Source organism: Patagioenas fasciata, chromosome 1, assembly GCF_037038585.1.
Source record: "Patagioenas fasciata isolate bPatFas1 chromosome 1, bPatFas1.hap1, whole genome shotgun sequence".
Lineage (NCBI taxonomy): Eukaryota > Metazoa > Chordata > Aves > Columbiformes > Columbidae > Patagioenas > Patagioenas fasciata.
In genome coordinates this window covers 112,115,860-112,138,355 of record NC_092520.1, presented here as the reverse complement: position 1 = coordinate 112,138,355, position 22,496 = coordinate 112,115,860, and positions in this window count along the sequence as shown.

Below are 22,496 nucleotides of genomic sequence, written 5' to 3'. Positions count from 1 at the left end.
CAAACTAGTTATCATAAATAGTGACAATTCATTTTCCATGATTTTTGCTAGTTCACAAGCAGTGCACACATTTGTGTGATTACAAGTAGTTAAAAGTCAAACATTTAACAGGAGTCCCTTTACTGAGCAAGGATTTCCATATTTGATTTTTTTTAAGGAACATTAAAATGGCTGTTTCAGGTGTTTGGTTTTTGTTGTTGTTGTGTTTTGTTTTGTTTTGTTTGGTTGGTTTTTTTTGCTAAGAATGATCACTATTAGACCTTCTGTTTATTCTTACACTTTAGAAAATGATGCAAAGTGAAAGTGAAGATGGTAAGTGTTATGCTGCACTTGTTAAAATCTGCTGGACTGCAATGTAAACAGAAATAATGAAATATCTACTTTAGGCTTTTGCATCTTCCCCCCCAACCCCTCAACTCCCATATTTTACAAGGAACTGCAATTGACAGATATTATTTCTTGCATTTTTCAGCAGTCTTTAGAGAGTTTATATAGAACAGTCATGTTTCAGAAGCACTGAATAAAAATAATACAGGGTTTTACTTGTCTACTAATTTGCATCTTTGCCTTGTCTAGTTCTTATAATTTGCACAGCATGGTAGGTTTTGAGACTTCAATTACAATACCAATTCTAGTAACAGCTTTCTCTCCTTGACTGGACATAATGCTGGAAAAACAGAAACTTATTTTTCCCTTAACCTGAAGAAAATTAGGGTCCCTCTTTTCAGAAATAAATTAAATACCTTCAGTGTATGTTCATGATTGAGAAAAAGAGAGATAGCTCAGACCATTGCAATATTTAGGAATTTGCATGTATTAAGATTTAAAAAGGCAAATATTTGTGTGTATTACATTAGTAAAACAAAAGGATTCCCCTGGATTACCAGTCTAGTCTAAACAACAAGATCACAGCATGAAAGTGAGTATATGCATAAAACACCTTCAGAGAAAACAGCTTTTTAAATCTCATTTCTGCCAACCTTTCCTCCCGCCCTCCCTTTTAATATTACTGTATTTCTAGAGAGCCTATGAAAGGAGTTAATAGAAATTATTCAAAGAAAGCAGGCATAACCCTACCTTTCCCCTGGAAATTCAGAACAAATCCAATCTAGTTATCCCAAGAATAAAAATGAAATATTGTTATTTAGCTTAATTGGTTCCTTTTCTGGTGGACAGTGGAAACTGAAGATCTCAGCTGAGTACAGCATGGTCCCTTTGTACTGAAGAGAGTCATTGATCTCAGTGGTCGGTTTTATGAATGCCAAGTGGGCACTTTAAACACACTTACTGGTCAACGTGTTAACATGCATCTCTGTGTCACCCTGTGAAAACATAAAAAATAAATAGGATGTGGCCGCCTATGTCAGTAAGTCATGGGCTGTCTTCATCATTTAAGCTGTAGGCTCCTCGCTGCTGGAACAGTGGTTGTGCCAAAGGTGGTTATTTGCAGTAAAGGTAACCGTAGCAAAATCTGAGACTGTGATGGGTATTGACAGCACAGACACCTGTCACAAACCACTGTTGAACGGTGGAGGAACATCAGGCTCTGAGGTGCCCACACTGAGAGTTCAGCATTGGTTTAGGTTTAAGACAGGACAGTTGTAACAGGCTCTCCTGCACATGCAGCATTTATACTTGGCTAAGGGCTAAGGGTAAAAAGTCTGTATTTATGAAGTGCAGGTGAATAGTCAAGCTGCCATGATAATTTTTGCAAAATAGACTAAGTCTTTCCATGGGCATGTACACAAAAGAATGTGAATGATGAAATTATGAATCTAGCAGGAAGAGATTCTGACTGTGAAATAAGGTATGAACAGTTTGAAAATGCAATGGAGTTACCCCCAATGTATGTTTACCTCTGTTTTTTCTCAACTTCTCTTTTAGAATTTGCAAAGCCCTAAATTAGTTGCAATTTACTTCATTGTTTATAGAAGACACAATGTTTACCCATTGTTGACACTCATTGCAGTCAAGTCAGTGTGATCCCAAAACCGCTTTGAAGGCAGAGCATTCCATACCAGTCAGTGTTTAGCAAATTCTGCCATTTCTTTTTGCCATCTTAATGACAAGATTGAACACTACCCAGCCTATGAAACTGGCCTTATTCTCTTTGCTTGGTTAGAGCCAATACTATTTTACTGTACTTTTAGGGAATAAAACAGCCAAGACTTTCTTCTGGCAACTGTTGGCAATGCCCACTATAATCACTGGTGTTCCTGGAAAGACATAAGTAATGGTGCACATTGGAGAGTGCCATCTACTGACACTTTCTCCTCCTAATTATACCAGTATGAGCGCCCTGTGAGAAAGAGACAGTCTCATGGCGATTCCTAATTCTAACATTTTTAAACATGGTTACAAGTCTGTCAGAGCTGATTGTTCCCACATACTGTGCGATTTTTTTTTCCTCATCTCTTGTTTAGGCCTTTTGACCTTTCTCTCCTGCAGGAAATTTTATAATCAACTTCCTAATATGCATGACAAATCTATTATTAAATAAGCAATTATCAAATTAAAAATTATAAAATGATCATATTATGTTCTATTAGTGGTTTCTAGTGGAAATAAAAGCTACAGTAAAAAGCCAATGAAGGTCAGTTAGCATACTGAATATGACAATTAAAACCATAATCAATCAGCGATGTTACCATTTCCAGTTTGCAGTTCCATTGTGATGAGCCCTACATATCTATGCAATATTCCAGATTGATTTTTTTCTTTTTTTTTTTTCACCAAATAGGCCACTAGAATATTCTATACAACTCCTGACAGTTTACAGAACAGTTTCTGCTACCAGTTCAATTGTGGTTTGAACAAAGCATTTAATGTTTTATGGAATTTGAAAGACCTCTTTGGCCTATGATGCTTCAGTTCAGAGTACGTGTTTGCTTTGCAACAGAGTTATCATCCACTTTGTTCTATACTTGGGACTGAGTTCACACTCAGCAAGCTTGCAGATGACACCAAGCTGAGTGGTGCAGTTGATACGGGCTTGAGGAATGGGCCCATGTGAACCATGAGGTCATAAAGTTCAACAGGGCCAAATGCAAGGTCCTACAATTGAGTTGAGGCAGTCTTCAGTATCAATACAGGCTGGGGAATGAAGGCATTGAGAGCAGCCCTGAGGAGAAGGACTTGGGAGTACTGGTGGATGAATAATTGGACATGAGCTGGAAATGTGCACTTGCAGTCCAGAAGGCCGATTGTATCTTGGGCTGCATCAAAAGAAACGTGGCCAGCAGGTGGAGGAGGTGACTCTGCCTCTCTACTCTGCTCTGGGGAGACCCCACCTGGAGTCCTGCATCCAGCTCTGGAGTCCCCAGCACAAGAAGGAAATGGACCTGTTGGAGAGGGGCCAGTGCAGGACCAAAAAATGATCAGAGGGCTGGAACAGCTCTCCTGTGAGGACAGGCTGAGAAAGTTTGGTTTGTTCAGCCTAGAGAAAAGGCTCTGGGGAGAACTTACTGCAGCCTTTCAATACCTAAAGAGGGTCTCAAAGAAAGATGGGCCCTGCTATAAAGCAGGGCTGGTAGGGACAAAACAAGGGGCAACCATTTTAAACAAAAAGATGGTGGATTTAGCCTAGATAGAAGGAAGAGATTTTTTACAACGAGGGTGGTGAAACACTGGCCCAGGTTGCCCAGATGCCCCATCCCTGGAGACATTCCAGGCCAGGCTGGATGAGGCTCTGAGCAACCTGACATAGTCAAAGGTGTCCCTGCTGATTGAAGGGGGTTGAAGTAGATGACCTTTAAAGGACTTTCCAACCCAAACTTTTCTCTTTTTCTGTGATTCTACACTTCTCACATATATTTGTACCTATCACTAAGAAGTATGTATCATTTTATTGTCAGGGTAACTGGATCAAAAGCATTCTAAGACTGCTGTACAGCAATAAAAAATATCTTAAAGATGTATAAACCTTTTATTTCCACAATGATTAAATGCTAGTTTACTAAGGAACATAACTAAAGACTTAAAATCTTAACGATACATAAGATAACCATGCTATTGTAGTAAAGAAATGCATTACTACTGATATTAGGAAAAAACATACTAAAATTATCTTAAAATTAAAAAAAAAAAAAATCCAAACTTGATCAGTCTTTCTCAGCTATCTGCTACTCTGTGACTGCATCCCAACAACATGATTATATTCGTTCTTCTGAGGTAGTGAGGTGAAATAAGTTTAACTGTGTAGAGAGACTCAAATACTTTTAAATTCAATGAACTTTGAATATTTCACATTGTTTCATATGAATACACCTACCTGTTACACATATGGTTCAATGTAAGCTTTATGTGGCTTACAAGAGCCATACACAAATCCTGTAGTTTGACACTACAGTTAAATCCTTCATCCTGAAAGTGCATCTCATATCCATTTGTACAGCACAGGGAGATTCTTGTGCAACTGTTCTATCAGTGTCTCTGGGATGCTCATAAAGAGTAAATCACTGAGAGAGTGAACTAATGACATAAGAACAAAGGTATAAAATGAACAAAGACAAATTGCAAGCTGTTATTACTTGCTCTACTTGAGGAAAGACTGGCTTAATGGAAAATGTTCTTTGATTGGGAGAAAGCATAAAGATACACACATGGAATAAATGTATAGTTACCAATATTCGGGTTCTTTGTAGAGCTCTGTTAACAGCTTTCAACAGTGGCCAGCCTGCTGTCAAGTCTTTAGTGTTTGGGATGAACTTGTGTATAAAGGTTTCACTTTCTTTCTTTTAGATAGTGCCAATACCACTGAAGAACTCTTTCTCATCTCTAAAGATATTTGCAATTGAAGGTTTACAAAATTCCATGAAGCCTGAGGGGTTTTTTTTGTTGTTGTTATTGGTGTAGAACTAGTGGAACCACCAGGTTCCATGTGCAAAGGTACAGCCAGCTGTTTCCCAGTGACAAGCAGAAATGAAGACAGCCCTATGAGTGACCCTGCAGAGGCACCCACAGCCATCTGCTTGCGAGCGATGAACTTGGAGGGTTGGAGGTTTCCACCTGCATTCAGTGTCACCTGCTGTGCTGAAACCTTGTGAGTGTCTTATTAATTTGTTAGCCCCAGGATGGCACAGTTGACCAGACATGTCTTCACCCACCTTTGGTTTTGGGGAGGATTAGAGCAGTGCCATTTGCTCTGGGGCCTCTGCAGAAGTCCTCAGGGCTGGCGTGCTATACCTGCCCTATCTGGCCATTCAGAGGTCCCGTCAAGTGCTCCTGTACCCTACATGTAAAGTGCACACCCACATGCTTTTGCTGAACGGCATCTCGATGGGGCCTTTGTACACCTCCCTTTTAAGCAAGGTATGAAGCGATGGGAGGATTTGTGCTGCAACACACTGCGCCAGTGCGTTGAAATAGTTGCCTTCTATTTTGGAAGAAAGCATTAAAAAAAAGAAAGGTATTGATCAATCATCCATTAGCAGGTCTTCGTGAGGGTTTGGTGGGGAACAGTATTCTGGGCACAACTGAATCTGGGCAATCACATTATTTTGGCCTAAATTTGTCCCTGTGGTTTCAGTCAGAATTTATATTGTTTGCTTTGAAATTGCTATGTGCTGCTGCTGATGTGCACAGCTGAGCAGCTGCTCCCTCTTAAGACAAAGGAGGCTGCACTTCAGGACGTGTTGAAGTGATTTCTGATTGTAAAGCATTTAGGGGTCCTTCAGACTAAAAGGCATTTTTACCACTTCTGCAGCTACTTGTGTAAAGGGAATGGACAAAAAGTTCCCTCAAGCTGGTACAGATGGAACTTGACTTGAAACAGAACTTCAGTAGTTCTGAAGAGTTTTCATTCTTCCTCAGTTCAATCTGTAGGCTGTAATGGCCATGTTTTATACATAATTCTCTTTAGGGCATGCTCCTAATGTAATTAGTGATGAAACCTGACTTTAATTAATGAGTAGGATAAGGCTTTAGGGTCATGCAGTAAAACTTCTCAGCCTAATGAATCGATTTCCATTGAATTGGCTATAAATATAATATAATGAATAATGAATTGGTTCATTGTAGGGGTACCAGTAGACACAAGAAATGAGCAGATGTAACTTTTTTTTTGCCTCAGAGGCAAATGTAAAGGGTTGTTTCCCCAGTAAGTTCTTTAAGGAAGTTGGCATAATTTGTAATGAGTAACGTAGCAATGTCTTGGATGGAGATAAGGAGTGAGTGATTTATAGCTGGGATGCCTCCAGGTCCAGTTAAAGCAAAAGTCCTGCAAATGGAGTGCCTGCTCATTCATCCCACAGAGGAAACAGCTAAAGGGTCCTAAAACATTCTTGCAGGCACCATCTCTTTTAATCTTCCTGAAAATTATCTCTGCATAGATAAGGGGTAGGTAGATTATGAAAAGGTCATCAAAAGCATCAGCAATATTAAAAAAAACCCTAATGACCAAAAGTAATTATTTGATGAGGAAGTTGGAGCTGGAGCTGGCCCCAAGTGCAACACTCTCATTGCCCTGTAGACTCCAGCAGTCCACACTGGGATAGGGATTTCTAAAATGCTACTCTGCCACTGGTGACATTCCCTGTTGGGAACTGAACATGCATAATGCAATGCTTGTTCTTTAGAGGTTGTGATTTTTCATTCCTTATTTTTCTTATTTTATAGACTAGGTTCTTTATGATCACATTCCAAAGTCTGTAGGAGATGTCTCCATTTGTGTCCAGAATTCTAATTAAGAACAGAAGAGACCTCAAAACAATTGGATGGGAAAAAACAAAATTACCATTTTGATTCTCCGAAATATTCTGTGAGCAACACTCAAACCTTATTCATAGTGTATTCTCTTCCAAATGAGCTATGTTTGAAAACCTCAAACCTTGGGAAGTTTGGAGGACTGGAGTTTCCTATTCCTAACATGGATATGACAGAACCTTTGTTTTACTTTTGCATAGCTCAAGGAATGCTCCAGTTACAGATGAGGAAAGATTCATGCAAGTTGCTCTTAAGAACATTGTTTTCCAGACTAGCCGCAAACCAAAGTTACTTTACATAAGTGCTGACGTGTTTGTTTATAAACTTACATTTACAGGAACCAGCAGCTAGTGCTGTGCTATCACACCATGATACGCCCATTGCCACAGCAGTCCCGTAGTGTTCTGTTGTTTTTTTCCCTTTTGAGAAGTCTCAAAACAAATGCCCTTAGAATTGCATATCCATATTCCTGCTAACATAATCCACATTTTCAAGCCCAAATACTCCTTGTGTGTGTGTGTGGAAAGGGTTAATTCTCTGAACTGCAGAAAAATTCACAGCCCCAGTGAATTCCACTGAATAGAGTAACCGACCAACATTCATGAAAATCAGGCAACTCTCATTCAGATGTTTGAAATATAACTTAAGTACCTAATATCTCAGCATGCTTGTTCAAAAACACTTGTCATTCAAATGTGTTCCTTTGTAGGCATTTTAGAGGAAAAAAAATGTGGGTTTGATTTTTCAAACACAGCTTCCAATTGAACTTAAGCTGAGCCTGCAGTTCTGTCCCAGAAAGAAAACACACAAAGGTGAAAAAATATGCCTTCAAACATGGAAGTCCAGTTAAATTCCCCAGTTTCCAGTCACTAATAGCAACTTAGAAGAAAAAGTAAGGAAAACAGGTTGATTTTTGGTGTATTTATTTAGATTTAGGGAAGAAAAAAGATAAATCCACCCAATGCTCTACATTTCTGCTGTCATTAACCACACAATAAATACATACTCGTAACATTAAATAATCACTACAACGGGAACTAAGCCAAGCAGCCAGCTACCTACAGGGAGTCCTGTGAGACAGATGAGGAAGCAAAATAAGTACCTGTGAATACTCTGGAAAAGAGTAAATCTCCACTTTCCAGTAGAATAGCACTCTTGCTTCTAGCTAACATGAAGGGCAAAACGCTCAGCCATCTTATAAAATAATTTTGATAAAATATTGAATATTCCCTGTCCTGATTATTTTGTTAAGTGTTATTTTGTTATGTTGTTAAGTGGCCAGTGTTATTGTGGGTGGCAAGGAGAACTTTCTGCTTTGGAAGAAAAAAGAGAGCCTTGCTGACCATGCCAACAGTGTCGGACTGAAGGTGAGGGTCATGTGGACTAATTTATCAGGTTGCTGTGGAAGAAAGCCAGCACACGGAAGCAAAGACCTCTAGTAAGGATCTCCTTCAAGACCCAATAAGAAGACGTGCGCAAGTAATGGGTTGCATTTGTTATGCATTTTTTGCATATATGAATAGATTTTTTAGGTATTATATGGCATGCTGAATGTATTCATAATACCATATATAATAACAAAAATGAAATATTTACCTTACCCAAATATGCTAACAGCCCACAAGTACAATATCACATGTCTACAACTGCTTAGTGCTGAATGCTGCAGCAGGTAGATACAAATACCACGTACCGTCACCTACGCAACACCACACTGCGAGGGAAAACTACCTGACCATACAGAATCACAGCATCACAGAATGTTAGGGATTGGAAGGGACCTCAAAAGATTGCCTAGTCCAATCCCCCTGCCGGAGCAGGTACAGCTAGATGAGATTACACAGGAATGTGTCCTCACCACAGAGGATGATCAATGCATGTTCGAAATACCAAGACTGATTATGCCCCGTTGCCCCTACAAAATATGTCCCTGCATTCTTCAGTTGTTTCACTACTGATTCTGGCATGCAAAAGCACCATCAGACTTCTGTACAAGAAAAATGTGAAAGTAAACATTTGCTTTTTCTTCCTGGTCACAGTATTTTCAAGTCAAAGATATTTATAAATAAACCTCTTAGTCTGGAAAGGAAATAGATGCAGCTATGAAATAGTTATTAACTATAGTAGAAATTCTGAGCCTCATGAAGGAATTCTTCAAAGGCTCTATATTAACAAAATAAAAACTAATCCTTTATATAGTTCTCTCTGCTTTTGTTTTAAGAGCAACTGATAGGGTTTCATTATGGGAAGAAGTTTTTGGATGTTAATTCTCTGCTCATCTGGCTCCCCAAGTCCCTCAGACATTAATTAAACTTTTATAGCCATTCAAACTAACATCTAAACATTCCAATTCAGAGCAGCTTAAGTACAGCCCCAGGCTATATCTGGCCCAAATCCACCAGAATGGCTCTATGCCTAATCCTCTGTTGCAGCTATTGACTGTTCTTGACCCCTTTTTCTTTTGTTTTTATCATCTATTATCTTAAGGGGACTTACTCTGCCCTGGTCCAATTTTGTCCACTGGCATAACAAATTCTTATTTTTGAAATTCTGATTTTTGCTGTACCCCACATTCCTGTGGCCAGCTAGCCTTCTTCCCAGTGGTGCTTTCAGAGGCTTGAAATATTTTGATGGTTTGACTTTATCAAAGTTACACAATGGGCGATGGTAGCTATTTGAGCTTGCACTTCCAGATGGCATGGGATCAATAGATGGGATGTGACTCACCGCTAACTAGACATTTGGCCTTTGAATCACAATGTTGCAGCTCCTTAGTAAGTGTTCCAAGCCTTCACAGTATCACAGTATGTTTGGGATTGGAAGGGACCTCAGAAGATCATCTAGTCCAATCCCCCTGCTGGAGCAGGAACGCCTAGGTGAGGTCGCACAGGAATGTGTCCAGGCGGGCTTTGAATGTCTCCAGGGAAGGAGACTCCACAACCTCCCTGGGCAGCCTGTTCCAGTGCTCTGTTACCCTCACTGAGAAGAAGTTCTTTCTCAAATTTAAGTGGAACCTCTTGTGTTCCAGCTTGATCCCATTGTCCCTTGTCCTATCATTGTTTGCCACCGAGAAGAGCCTGGCTCCATTCTCGTGGCACTCACCCTTTATATATTTATAAACATTAATGAGGTCACCCCTCAGTCTCCTCTTCTCCAAACTAAAGAGCCCCAGCTCCCTCAGCCTTTCTTCATAAGGGAGGTGCTCCACTCCCTTAATCATCTTTGTTGCCCTACGCTGGACCCTCTCCAGCAGTTCCCTGTCCTTCTTGAACTGAGGGGCCCAGAACTGGACACAATATTCCAGATGGGGTCTCACATGCTGATATTTGGTGAGGAAGGGATGCAAACCATCAAAGCTGAAGAACATTTGGGCTGAGGTTTGCTGTTTGAGTCTTAAGTTTGTCACTATCTCCCACTACATTTTGTAATTCCAGCATCTAGATGTGCTATGACTTATGCAGATGTCTCAGCTCCCATTAGTGTCAGTGGAGTTTTAGAGGGTGATTCAGTGATTTCTGGGTAAGACAGTTACTCAGATACCACTGACCATGGGAACTACACCTCCGTTGCATATATTTGGACCTTAGACAAGCAACTTGTAGCTGGGGATACCTATATTGCAGACAGCTAAAATTAAGTCAGCTCTTTTGTATGTGGGTATAAAAATCTACAAACATGTGACAGCTGCATGAAACATATTCTTTAATGGACAATTTAGAAAATGTTTTCCAGCAAACAGAGGATCCCTCAATAATTTTGGTAATGTTTTCTAGACACATGGTTAGCCAGTTGAACATTATAGAATTCTTCTGATTTAGTAACTCATTCACAGAAATCTGTAGCAACAAAATAATATTGCTTTCTGGGACAAAGCCCAGTTTTATTATTGAGTAATTCAGGTTTGTGATAGAAAGCACACAGCTTCATGTGAAATGAAGATGCCATATCTGGCCAACAGTGGATTCTAAGAGGAATAGCAAGAGGGCTGTGATACACTCAGAAGCCATTAGTCCAAGAGCATTTCAGATTTTAGCAAGCATTAATGAAAGGATTTTTCCATTCACATTGCATAATTTTTGTCTAATTTTCTAGATTTTGGTTTTGTGTGTGGCTGAAATGTCCCTTGTTTAGATGTTCCTCTTCAAAAAAAAAAAATCTCTGTTTTCCTTACTTGTCAAAGTGTTTCTTAAACTGTAAAGTGATAGATGGCAGTATCCATGATGCTAGATTTCTAAGGAGGACATAAGCTCTTAGCAATATTGTTGGCAGTGGGACTTCAGGCAGCTGTACTACAAGGTCTGGCATCCCCGAACGGTGGGATGAGGCTGGGCCAGTGAGAGGGAAGCCAAAAGAAGAATGAGTCCCTGTGTCTGAACGTCCAGCTGCCTTAACTTGGACAGGAAGACAAGTAAGATCTCACTCAGCATTGTAACAATTACGTTTAAAGAAATATTAATGACTGTAGTGTTAAATCAAATTAAATGGTCTTCGGATTCCGGTAGTTATGGAGAATTAAGAATACTGACTGTAAATTTGAAGAAGCATGAATTTGAATGGCTCAGTTTGTCTCAGCCATTTAAAATCAGATAAAACACTGTCCAGCAGTTAACAAATACCCGGTACGCCTTACTATAGCAGTGAAACTTTGTCACAGTTAAATATTGTAATTATGATTGCTCTTCCGGTGTATAACTACGCAATCATTACACTTCATTAATCACATTCAATAATGAGGTAGTGCTATTTACTAGTACAGGCTGGGAAACCTTAACAGCTCCACTCTTCAGAGATTATTCCTATCCTGAAAAGCACTACTACCCTTTTTACTCCAGGCTCTTAGCAAAGCAGGAGACTTCAGGTTTAATGTTTTGTAGTAACATTAGCAGCTACCAGATGTGTCAAGAAAACTCTCCAGTATTTTTTAGTACCTCACATTGCGAACTGTTTATACATAAACCTAATAGTTATGATTATGTTTATTGCTCATTCTACATTCAGAAAAACTTAGAGAAATGAGGAGAGAATGACTTTTTGTGAAACCTACTGGCCAACAGCCATAGGCAGCTCTATTTAAAAAGCTTGTTACCAAATCCTATTTTCTAATCAACAACAGGACGCTAAATTTGCACGGTAAATGTACTGAAGCAGAAAGAACTGATTATTTAGATCAGTCTTCTGTTTAGAAGGGCAAGGAAGTCAAATGGTGTGTATCTACAAAATGCAATTTTTATGACGGTTGAGCATTAATCCTGGATCCTGCCACTTTGCAGTTTTGATATATTAAAAAAGTGGTTAGATAAGTTTGGCAGTTGCGAAAGCAAATTAATTAATTAAGAAAACTATAATATTTTACTTGTTTCTGGTAAAATAGCATGAAGTTATAAAATGGAATGCTGAAATAATTTTCCCTCCCCAGTAATCCTCACTCATTTTTCTGAAAATTCATGATGGAAGATCTCGCAGAGCTTCATTAGGTGCCAAAAGAAATGGCATATATGCTAACATCCCTCTCGGAGATGTGGCTATGACTCCAGGAAATTAATTTATAATTCATTCTAATACGGTTAAGACTTCTTAGGGTTTCTTCCTGGATGTTATAAGATAGGTTTTAAATATCAGAACTTGCAAAAGCTATACAGTAAATAAAATCAAGCTGTTCCTTGCACCAGAAAACTAGCATAGAAGCTGGGGTTTGTTGTTGTTGTTGTTTTGGTTGTTTGTTTGTTTCCCTTCTGCTTTCTTCTGCCATCTTCATCTTGCTTAAAATACACAGTAAGGGCTCTGCCAATTGGAATGTAAAATGCCTATTGATTGTAGCATATAATTAAAACTTCCCTTTATGCTTTTTTCCCCACATCAGTTTATAAACGATCTATTTGAATTTGAGGCAAAAAAAAGACATCTGGCTTCATGGCTTTGTGTGGGCCGAAGCTAGTTATATTCCTTTTTTTTTTTTTAATATATATTTGTACTGAGTCAAGCCTAAAATAGTGAATACTCCTTATACACTAGAATATATTCCTTCATGCTGAGAGGTGAAATAAATTCTGCCACGATCACTGAAAACATACCAGAATCATTAGTGCACACTGCACTACTTTGGCCCATTACCAAAAAGATTATAGTCCTACACAAAAAACAGCTCTTGAATATGAAAAAAATTCAACAACCCCAAACCCTTTTCTTCCAGGTCCTACTTGTGGCTTTAATTCAAAAGATAAAACAGGTTAAGATGACGACTACTACTACTACTACATCATGTTGTGTGTGAGAGAGAGTTTGTAATTAAACCCTGCCCATTTTTCTAGAGCATGCCAGAACCACACCTTTTAAAGTACCAAAAACATTTTTGCTGGGTCAACATCATCACAGCCATGGATTTATACAATGTCCTTGCTATGAGTCACAAGGGTGCTTTACAGTGAAGCGCATTAGAAAGTCTAAAAATGATGAATATTTAAGAACTGTTAAAAGGAGCAGCAAACATATTTCTCTGAAAGAGACAGGACAGTTTTAAAACAGTGCTGGAAAGTTTAGAAATCAAATGGAATAATTAGAAAAATGCAGGAGTTCTTAATGTCTTCAGATCATAAGAGGGGCAAACAAAGCGACTATCTGATTCTGGTGGCAAAAGTAAGCCGTAAAACATGGATGGTGAGAGCTGATAGGTAAGCTGCCCTATAGCTGTCCTCTCAGTGCCATGTGGAAGCGGCTAACTAAAGTCACTCAGTTTGTTCATCCTGGAGAAGTGGAGATTAGGAGGGGACCTCACGGCGGCTACAGCTTCCTCACAAAGTGTGGAGGAGGGGCAGATGCCAAACTCTTCTCTCTGGCGATCAACAACAGAACCCGAGGTAAAGTCAGGAAGATGTGCCAGGGGAGGTTTAGGTTGGACATTAGGAAAAGTTTCTTGCCCCAGAGGGTGCTGGAGCACTGGAACAGGCTCCCCAGGGAGGTGTCACGGCCCCAAGCCTGGCAGTGTTCAGGAAGAGACTGGACAATGCCCTCAGACACATGGTGTGAACTGTGGGGTTGTCATATGCAGGGACAGGAGTTGGACTTGATGATCCTTGTGGGTCCCTTCCAACTCAGGACATTCTATGATTTTATGGCTGTGTGTGAGTGAGGGGACTCCAGGGATGGAGGGGACAGCAGGGATGGAGGGGACTCCCTCATCTGCCACACCAGGAATGGAGCAGCTCCTAGTGCTCAGCGGTCACCCAGTGTGCGGAGTATTTTAAGGGGATCTAGTTTATTCTAAATCCATTTCCTAGAGTACAATAAAAGGAAGTGAGAATGTTTTACAGTTTGCTTCAAAGGTGGTTGTGCTTTAAGTTTATCAAGCCTTAGTGAGTATCAGTCTGGACTGGGTGAATTTCATTGCTTGGCAAAACCTGGATGTTTCACCAGATGATAAACCGGACCTTTCAACTGTCTTTCTAAACTGTTGGGATTGAGGTTAGAATCTCTCAAAATATCCAGGCCGATTCCTGTGCCTTGACTGTGCTGTACACACCTCCTCTGCCACCGCCGTGGGACAGCCGCAGTTTATCCCGTGCAGGAGCTGTTGGGGTTGAGACTCCTGAGTACCCTGCAGCTGTGAGAACAGGGTTTGAGCTGCTTTTGAAAGAGAAAGAGAAAGAGAAGAGGGGTCTGTTGGGCAGCATCTCGTATGGCTTTTGAAGATGGAGGAACATGTTAAACCCCAAGTGAGCTCAGAAAAGGGCCAGGATGGATCTCCTTCACTGCCTCAGCATATGGCAGCTGGCAGTGGTCCCTCAGGGATCACACACCTAGACTGGGCTCAGGAACTTTCCTGGCACCCCACTGGTGCCACAACTGCAACAAGGGACAGGTTCAGGAGGCGACTGTTAATGAACCCATGGTCACTTCAGTAGCTTCCTTTGCCTGGGGGGGGAATAACATTTTTTAGAGAAAAGGTAACATTTCTGTTCCTTTACTGACCTTTTGCTCTTATGTAGGGTTGTTGGTAACAACAGCATTACTGATTGATAAGTAAGCACATTGAAACCAGCTGTATTAATAGTCCCTTAAACTGGAGTACTTGCAACAGCTACATGGTGTTGCCAGGCAGCTGCAAAGTCCCAGGCCATGCAAGGACATCGATCTGTGATGAGCAAAGTGGTTTCACTTCTACTCTGTGAATCCAAAATACGTTTTGTTCACTGACAATGCTACATGGCAACCCATCTATGGCAAGAGCTTTGCCCCTTCAGTGGCAGAGCTCCCCCAGCCATGAGACACACAGAGCTTGAGATGCATCTGCAACTCCAGCTCCATGGGAATGGGCATTCTTTACTGTCACAAAATGAAGCTACAGTTAAAAGGAAAATTACAGTTTGTCACGTGGAGAGGTGAAGAATAAAGGATGAAGAGAGGGGAAAAAAAAAAAAGATTACTTTCTTCCCAAGCCATAAGGTAAAATAAATGACAGCAGAAGTGTCTCCCTAGAGTAGCACCACTCAGAAGCGATTTCAGCTAGACTTCCCTGTTGTGGCGTGCTATGCCGTGCTGTGCTGTGCCATGCTATTGCTCCGTTCGCCGAAGAGCAAGCAGGCTGCAGCATGTGTTTCTGGGCCACGTGGCCAGATATCCCTTCCACAGGGAGGGGACAGGGCTATGGCATGTTTGGGACTTTCCAAAATGTGAAGTCGTAAGATGGCCAGAGCATTTTGTAGGAAAGTCTCCTTGACTGGCAGCACAAATATAGCAAATTAACCCCAATGAATTGCATGCAAACAACTTTAAAAAAGCTGGGAATGAGGTTAACAACAAACATACCAGACTTTATTTCAGTCTGTGCAAAGAGTGGAGCAGTATAAGCTCTACTGAATGATCGTAATTTTAAGCACCTACTGAATTTTTTAAAACTCCTTTGTCTCCTATCTTGAAGGACATGTTAAGTGGAGAGCTTTTCTGAGCTCTTTATGGATTGCCACTAACAGTAAACCTTCAAATAGCCGAGTGTCTTAAGCACATGGAATCACTATATTTTGCAGAGGCTTGGGCCTATACCAAATGTATTCCTCCATCAGGTAGGGGGGCAGTCTATAAAAGCTAACACATTTTTAGAAAAGATTTGAAGCGACAGCTTTTCATATGCCCATTATCCAACAGGTCTGACCACTCTCTCCTGTGGTGAGACTGACAGACTGCGTGTGTCAGGGAGGAGAATGAGCAGGGAAAACCTGTGAGTGTCTTATTATCACCTTCGCTCTATGTGCACATACCTGGCTTGCCTCTGCAAACAAGGGATTATCTCCTTTTAATCTTTCACCACATTTTCAAAGGGCTTCTTTTCTATTTGAGATGACTGCACAAAAATGTCAAGTTTTGCTGAACAAATTCACTCCCTGTGTGGATTCAGTCACATCTGCTAACCACAGTGATGAAGCATTAGCTAGTTCTCAAGTGAAATGTTCTGGCCTTTTTCCCAAGTATTACAGTTTTCAGCCTAAAACCAATAATGTTCAGCTCTAGTATGTAGTTTTTAAATAAAAAGAAGACAACCCCATCTCTCTCTTTTTTTTTTTTTTTTTGTAATGAAAACATAGACTTTTGGCCTTCTCAGTAATAGATATGATTTTTTTGTCAGAAGGTGGTTTCTGTAGAAAATTTTACCAAGCTTGTCATATAGCAGCTCCATTTACACCCAGAGAAGCAGTGCAAGGTATTATAGGTATTAAATGGAAATTTTTTTGGCTGTTGTGAATTTTGGCATTATTTACTACTGCATGTAAGTAGTCTTCAGCTGAATAGCATGCAAAGAAGTGTTAGAGACTGAGAGGGAGAGTTGGCACATACCACAAGGAAGACCTCTATCATCTTGGGTATGATGTTGCGAAGAGGCAGCATTTGTACCATAGAAGCTGTTACACAGCTTGCTACTTATCTAGCAGAAATTATGGCCTAGAAGGAATGGGAAAAGTGATGTCCAACAGCTAGTGCCTGTTTATTGCACACCTGTCTGTCTGCCTGTCTTTTAGGATGTTACTGCCAATAATCAGTTGTCTCCACACACTTGTCTCATTTGGGCAGCAAGGTTTTCCTGTAGCAATAATGAAGACTCTTGAATACTTCCCATAAAATTAACAATTTCTACCTTGGCATTTCGAATATGCCAAAGAAGGTTATTTTCATCAACTCTGACGAGCCTAGATTGGAGTGTTAGCATCTCCCTTGGACACAGATACATCTCCTCCTAATCACCACCCGACTTGAGGAGTGTGAAGCAAATAGGAGGCTTCCTCACAGGACAACAGATCTTGGCACTGATGCTTAGAGAAAGATTTGTATCTCTTCACAAGACCTCTTAACAACCTGCAGATTTGAAGAAAAGGAGCAGAAGAGATCACATCTTTTGTAGAGAAAGAAATATAGTCCTTTTCCATGGAAGAATGATCTCATGAGGAAGAGCCAACATAGCGTCTTCTGCTTCCAGTCCACATCTTATCAGTCTGGCAGATTGCAGATTGCCTGCAGACATCCTTTCTGGACACACCAGGGAACATGTTAATTGTCTTATTCCATTCAAGCATGCAGCATCCTGAAGTATGTGGCTCTGACCATGCTGAAGGTCAGGCTTAGAGGCTTGCTGGCTGAACAGCAGGTAAGCCGGACAGCCTGATGACTGCCATACATGCACAGTATGGACGCATCCATTATGGCAAATGAGGAGATCCTGCATTCTTGCATTGAATCTTGGAAAGGTTAACAGGTATATCTTCTACTTGTGAAAGGCAGAGAAGTAACACACACACACATTGACATCAAAAATACAGAGAGGATACCAGCAAGAAAAAAATGATGTTAATAAGAAATAAGGAATACAGAAAAAAAAAAAAGTGTTGGCTTGCAAAGGAGACAGAATTCTGGTTAGACAAAGAAGGTAGGTAGGGTATGTACAAGTCCATTTAGAGATAAACTATGTTGGACGCTACTTTCCTGTCACAGTTTTTGCCCAATAAATACCAGTTCAAGGAGAAGGAGAGTTCAGACACATGCTTTTTTCAGTCGCTGCCATGATGAGGGCTCAGAGCGTTAGCAGCCTGCCTTGAGGAGACATCTGGGTCACAGCAGTGTAGGGAAGAAACAGAGCTGGCTTTTGGATACACTTCCTTTATGAATCCTCTTTGGAAAGCTAAGAAGAGTTAGATTGGAATATCTGAAAAAAAATGTTTCTAATATAGTTTAACAATTTGAAGTTTTAGCATCACTGATGATTTGGACATGAAGTTTTATAAGCAGTTCTCTGACAGTTTTTTAGCAATTCTGCGTCAATGGAATAATTAATTAGTAATTTCTATAGTTTGCTCTAGCAAATGAGGTTCAAGAAAGGATTCCACTGAATGATTTGCAAAATTGTTGTTAGGAAACTTGAGACCATTTTCATTCTTCCATCTAACATTTATTTCACACCATAAAAGTAGCTTATGTTCCTCTGATGTGTTTTGCATACCAGAGACATCATATTGCACATGGAAACTTTCTTAAAAATATGAATGTATTTCTAACTTCTGAAGTGTTCTCAGGTCTGGGATTAAAGCTTCTGCCAAATTTCTAGCCATTTAGCAGTTTCGTTTGGTTGTCTTTAAACCATCGATTCGTAAGCGGCATCAGTATGACCATGGCCACTCAGATTTTGGATTAATGTAGAATAAAATGTTCATTTGAAAAATTGATGTGGACTGACTTTGATTTGACTTTGGATCAGACCTCTGAGGAAAAATATATTCAGCAAGTGAAAGAAAGTCAACATTATAGTAAAGTCATTTGCTCACCAGCTGTTAAAAATAAATAGCTATACAAATGATGTGCCATAAACTAAGATTACTGTTATGCATAAGAATGTGTCTCTTTCTTTGAGGATTGCTCTTTGTTTCATGACAAGGTGGTGAATGTGCATGTCCTCAGGAAAGCTTTATCACTGTCAGTGACATTCATTAACTGCGTTTTTATGGGACACTAGTGCCACCCAACATGCTTCCAGGTCTTCAGTAAAGGGTAACGGTCATTATTCTTCCTGTATGGCTTCTCCCATCTGGAACAAGAGGCATGTAGATGTATGCAGCACTCCCACCAACTCCCAGGGAAACAAAGAAGTCTATCACTGAGGCAGCATTCACATTATGTTCAAAGCACACATAACCTAATGGAAAATGTGAAATAAGCTGAATGATGTGTAAATGAAAAGCTGCTTTTTCTTGTCTTGATACAGAAAATTTTAAGTGAGATAAAAATAAAGGTGCTGACCACTTACCTTGTATCTTTTGATGAAATGCCTTGAAATAAATCTTTATATATTTTATCTACGTGAGACATGGCAGGTTAATATGTGTTTCTATTCTGTGGAGAAACAAACTGAAACACACCAAAGCTGGTGGTCATCTAGCTGTATGCTGGCACTTGTGCAGAGGTGTGATTGGAAGACAAGAATCCCTTTTCTCTAGCTCAGCAAACACTATTCTCCTTCACCTCACCCAGTTTCCAATAAGAAGTTGTTCAGTAAAGTGACTTACAGAGTCTTCTGTTTGAATTATTTGTGGTTATCTTTGATATTTAAGATGTGATAGGTAGCTCATAATGATTTTTATTCATATGCAAAATACAAAGTAGCACAGATGAAAAAGAGAAATTTAAAAAATAAAAACATCTCAGTTTGCAATATTCAAGGACAGGTTGATTTTTTTTCCTTAAGTCATTGATTGCAAAAACTTTTCTATGTCAAGAGCTGAAGAAAGACAGAAGAGGAGGCATTCATCACTGAGCTTTATATACAGACCTAAATTTCAGCAAGGACTTCAATAAATGCAACTTGATTGCAGGTTTCTGCCTATCTTATTGTATGTACTAGGAGAAATGCAGCGTAACAAGTTAAATAGGAAGATGAACAACTTGGTGAATGGGAAACATCCATACAAGAAGCTGCGACATACTGAACAGAAATATTAAGTGGAATCCCACAGATTGTTGGTCAGTGCTTGTATGTCTGAGGTACACAATAGATATGAGTGATCCCAGGGAAGGCACAAACTTGTTCATCTTGTGACCAGCATAATAACAACAAAATTAATGAGCTTCAGGTGAAATATGAATGGATTTCCATCAGGTGTATAAGTGGTTTGACATAAGACTACGGTAATTTCACTCTGACAGCAATAAAAAATTACTGGAGCAATGTAAAAGGAGTTCAAATAGAAAGCAAAGCGCTGTGTGAAAAACCTGACAATAGAGTAAGCAGGATTTCTACTTGGGGGAAAAAACAAAAAAAGAAACTCGGATTTCTTCTCTCTCCTGTTCAAAGCACTAGTTATTCGTGAAGCCAAAATGGAAAATCTTGGCTTCGCAGGCATTGGAGCTGATGCCAGGCTGTAATGATCTATGCTTACTGTATGTACACACAGCATTAAGAGAAGGCAATGTTATTTAAATGAGCCTGTGGTTTACTAGATGAATTTAATTATTTCTGGTTTGTTTTTGCCTCTAGGGGCTAGTTTTTGATGGAAGAAATTCAATATTAGTACTTAGATGACTTGCAGTATAAAAGCAACACTGCTGAGAGCATACCAAAAGTGGTGTTCAATTATAGCTCAGTGAAGTCAGTAAGGACAATGAGGTTACATCTGTTAGTCACAGCCTTCAGTGGAGAAAACTAGGTTGCACATAAACTGAAAATATAGGAAAAAAAGAAGATGCTGAGATCAAGAACAAAGGGTACAATTTTGAGTGGAGACCTACAGCCTCAGAGCAGTTTTTCCCCACAGTAATTCACAATACGTTATCACAATAATAAAGAAAGTTCATGATCTCAGCAAAGTCTGTAATTCCAAACTTTTCGCATCTAAGGTGCCTGCAGCCAGCTGTTTCAGAGGGAATGATTTTTGGAAAGAACCACTACAAAAGTTTTGTAAAGGAGACTACTTTCTCACATCCCAAGTTAAAGCTCCTCAAATTGCCAGCTGCTTTTGAAAATCAGCCCTGTAAGCAGTAAGCACAGGGAGATACTTTGTGGTTTAACAGAGTGAGAGGCAGTGATTCAGATATAAGTCAGAAGTCAGTCCTTGTACCGTCATGTATCCCAGGTAAAAAAAGAAGAAAAAAAAAAATCATGTTTAGCAGAAGGAAAAGCAGTATTTCTACAAATAAGGTCTGGCAAGTGAGCTCTACTTAGGCTAAAGAACATTGAGGTCAGTGCTCACGTAGATTTACAACAGTACATCTTTACTGGTACACTCAGTAATTAAAAAAAGAGATTATGTTTCAGCTACTGTTTTGCCTGAATAGCTTCCCAGGCAAGCGCAGAAATGAGTAGGAGAAGGAGGTGTGCAGCAGAGGGATTTCAGTGCTGGTGGGAGATGGCCTAGCTAACATGTATGCATTTGTGTGGTTACCTAAAATAGGAACCAACCCAACTGAGCTAGTATGAAAATGCTCTACCAAAGGGTTTGAGCATTAGAGACAAATGTGCAAAAAAGGTCCTCTCCTTCCTTCACAGAAGGTGCTGCCACACAGAGATGCATGAGAGAAAATATTGACACTGTTTCTCAGCTGCTGTGGTATGGGAAAGAGATGAGGGAGATAAAGTCAGATATGCACCTCTTATCCTCAGCCATGTTTTGTTATAATGGAGCATCTTCACATCTACAGGAACCTTTGTGACTGAGCCATTGACCAAAAATTCATGTGGGAAAAGCACTGGCCAGCGATGAACATTTTGTGGCCAGTAAGTGTCGCCTGTGCCACTAGGTCACTGGGCAGCTGTATGGTCTGATGTTGCTCTTTCAGTCACCTTGTAGATGGCTCTGGGAATGGTCAGCGAGCCTGACACCCGTACTTAGGATCACATCCCTCACGAAAATGAGGTGGAAATTTCCAACATTGCCTTTATACTGGGAAAAAAAAAAAAAAAGGAAAAACGGTATTAAAATGAAAGACATGAGAAGTTAGCCACTCCATTAAAAGGCAGATACAGAGAAATTAAATACTCATCTAAGATATATTTTGCTGCCAGTGATTTCTGTCTGATTTTGAAGTATTTTCTGGTTAGTAGATTGACCTCTCAGACTGACTGCCAAAATACCCGACACAGCCTCTCAGTACAGGAAGCATCTCTGTTAAAAAATCTATCCTGAAACTTTGCCTTCCCTGGAGTTGAGACTGACATGGAAGTGAAGTTTCTCCTTCACCTTACTCAGTTTTTGGTCACAAGTGAATTGGCCTGTGGGACTTTTCACAAATCCTTAGAAGTAATTTAATTAGTGCAACCATTCAACTCATCACTGCCTTTCCTCATGTTCTTTTTTGTCTGATATCATTTCCGTTTTGTTACTTAAAGATGCTTTTGTAATCTCCCATCCAGCTAGGATGACATCATTTGTCTGGATATCTTTATTGCTTCAAACCTTCTCATATTTACAAAATAGAGATATGCCTTCTCCTGGCAGACAGAAGGACAGTGTTGAGTTACATCACTCTGTTTATGCATGTGTTTAATAATATAATTTTTTATTGCCATATAACTTCCGCAGTAGTAATTATTCTGACATCTGAACAAGAATGATGAACATGGCTCACTGGAAGTCCTTGATAGAAATTAGGTATAATCATAAATAAATAAGCTCAGGGTATTGCTATGTCTAGATCAGGTATCTTTAATTAGGGCTTGTTGGGCTACAGGAACTCCAAAGTATAATTTCTGTGTATCACCTTTAGCCCAGCTACCATTTGTAAGAAGTGTTTGCGATTTGACTGGGTTGTCGATTAGCTGTGTTTGA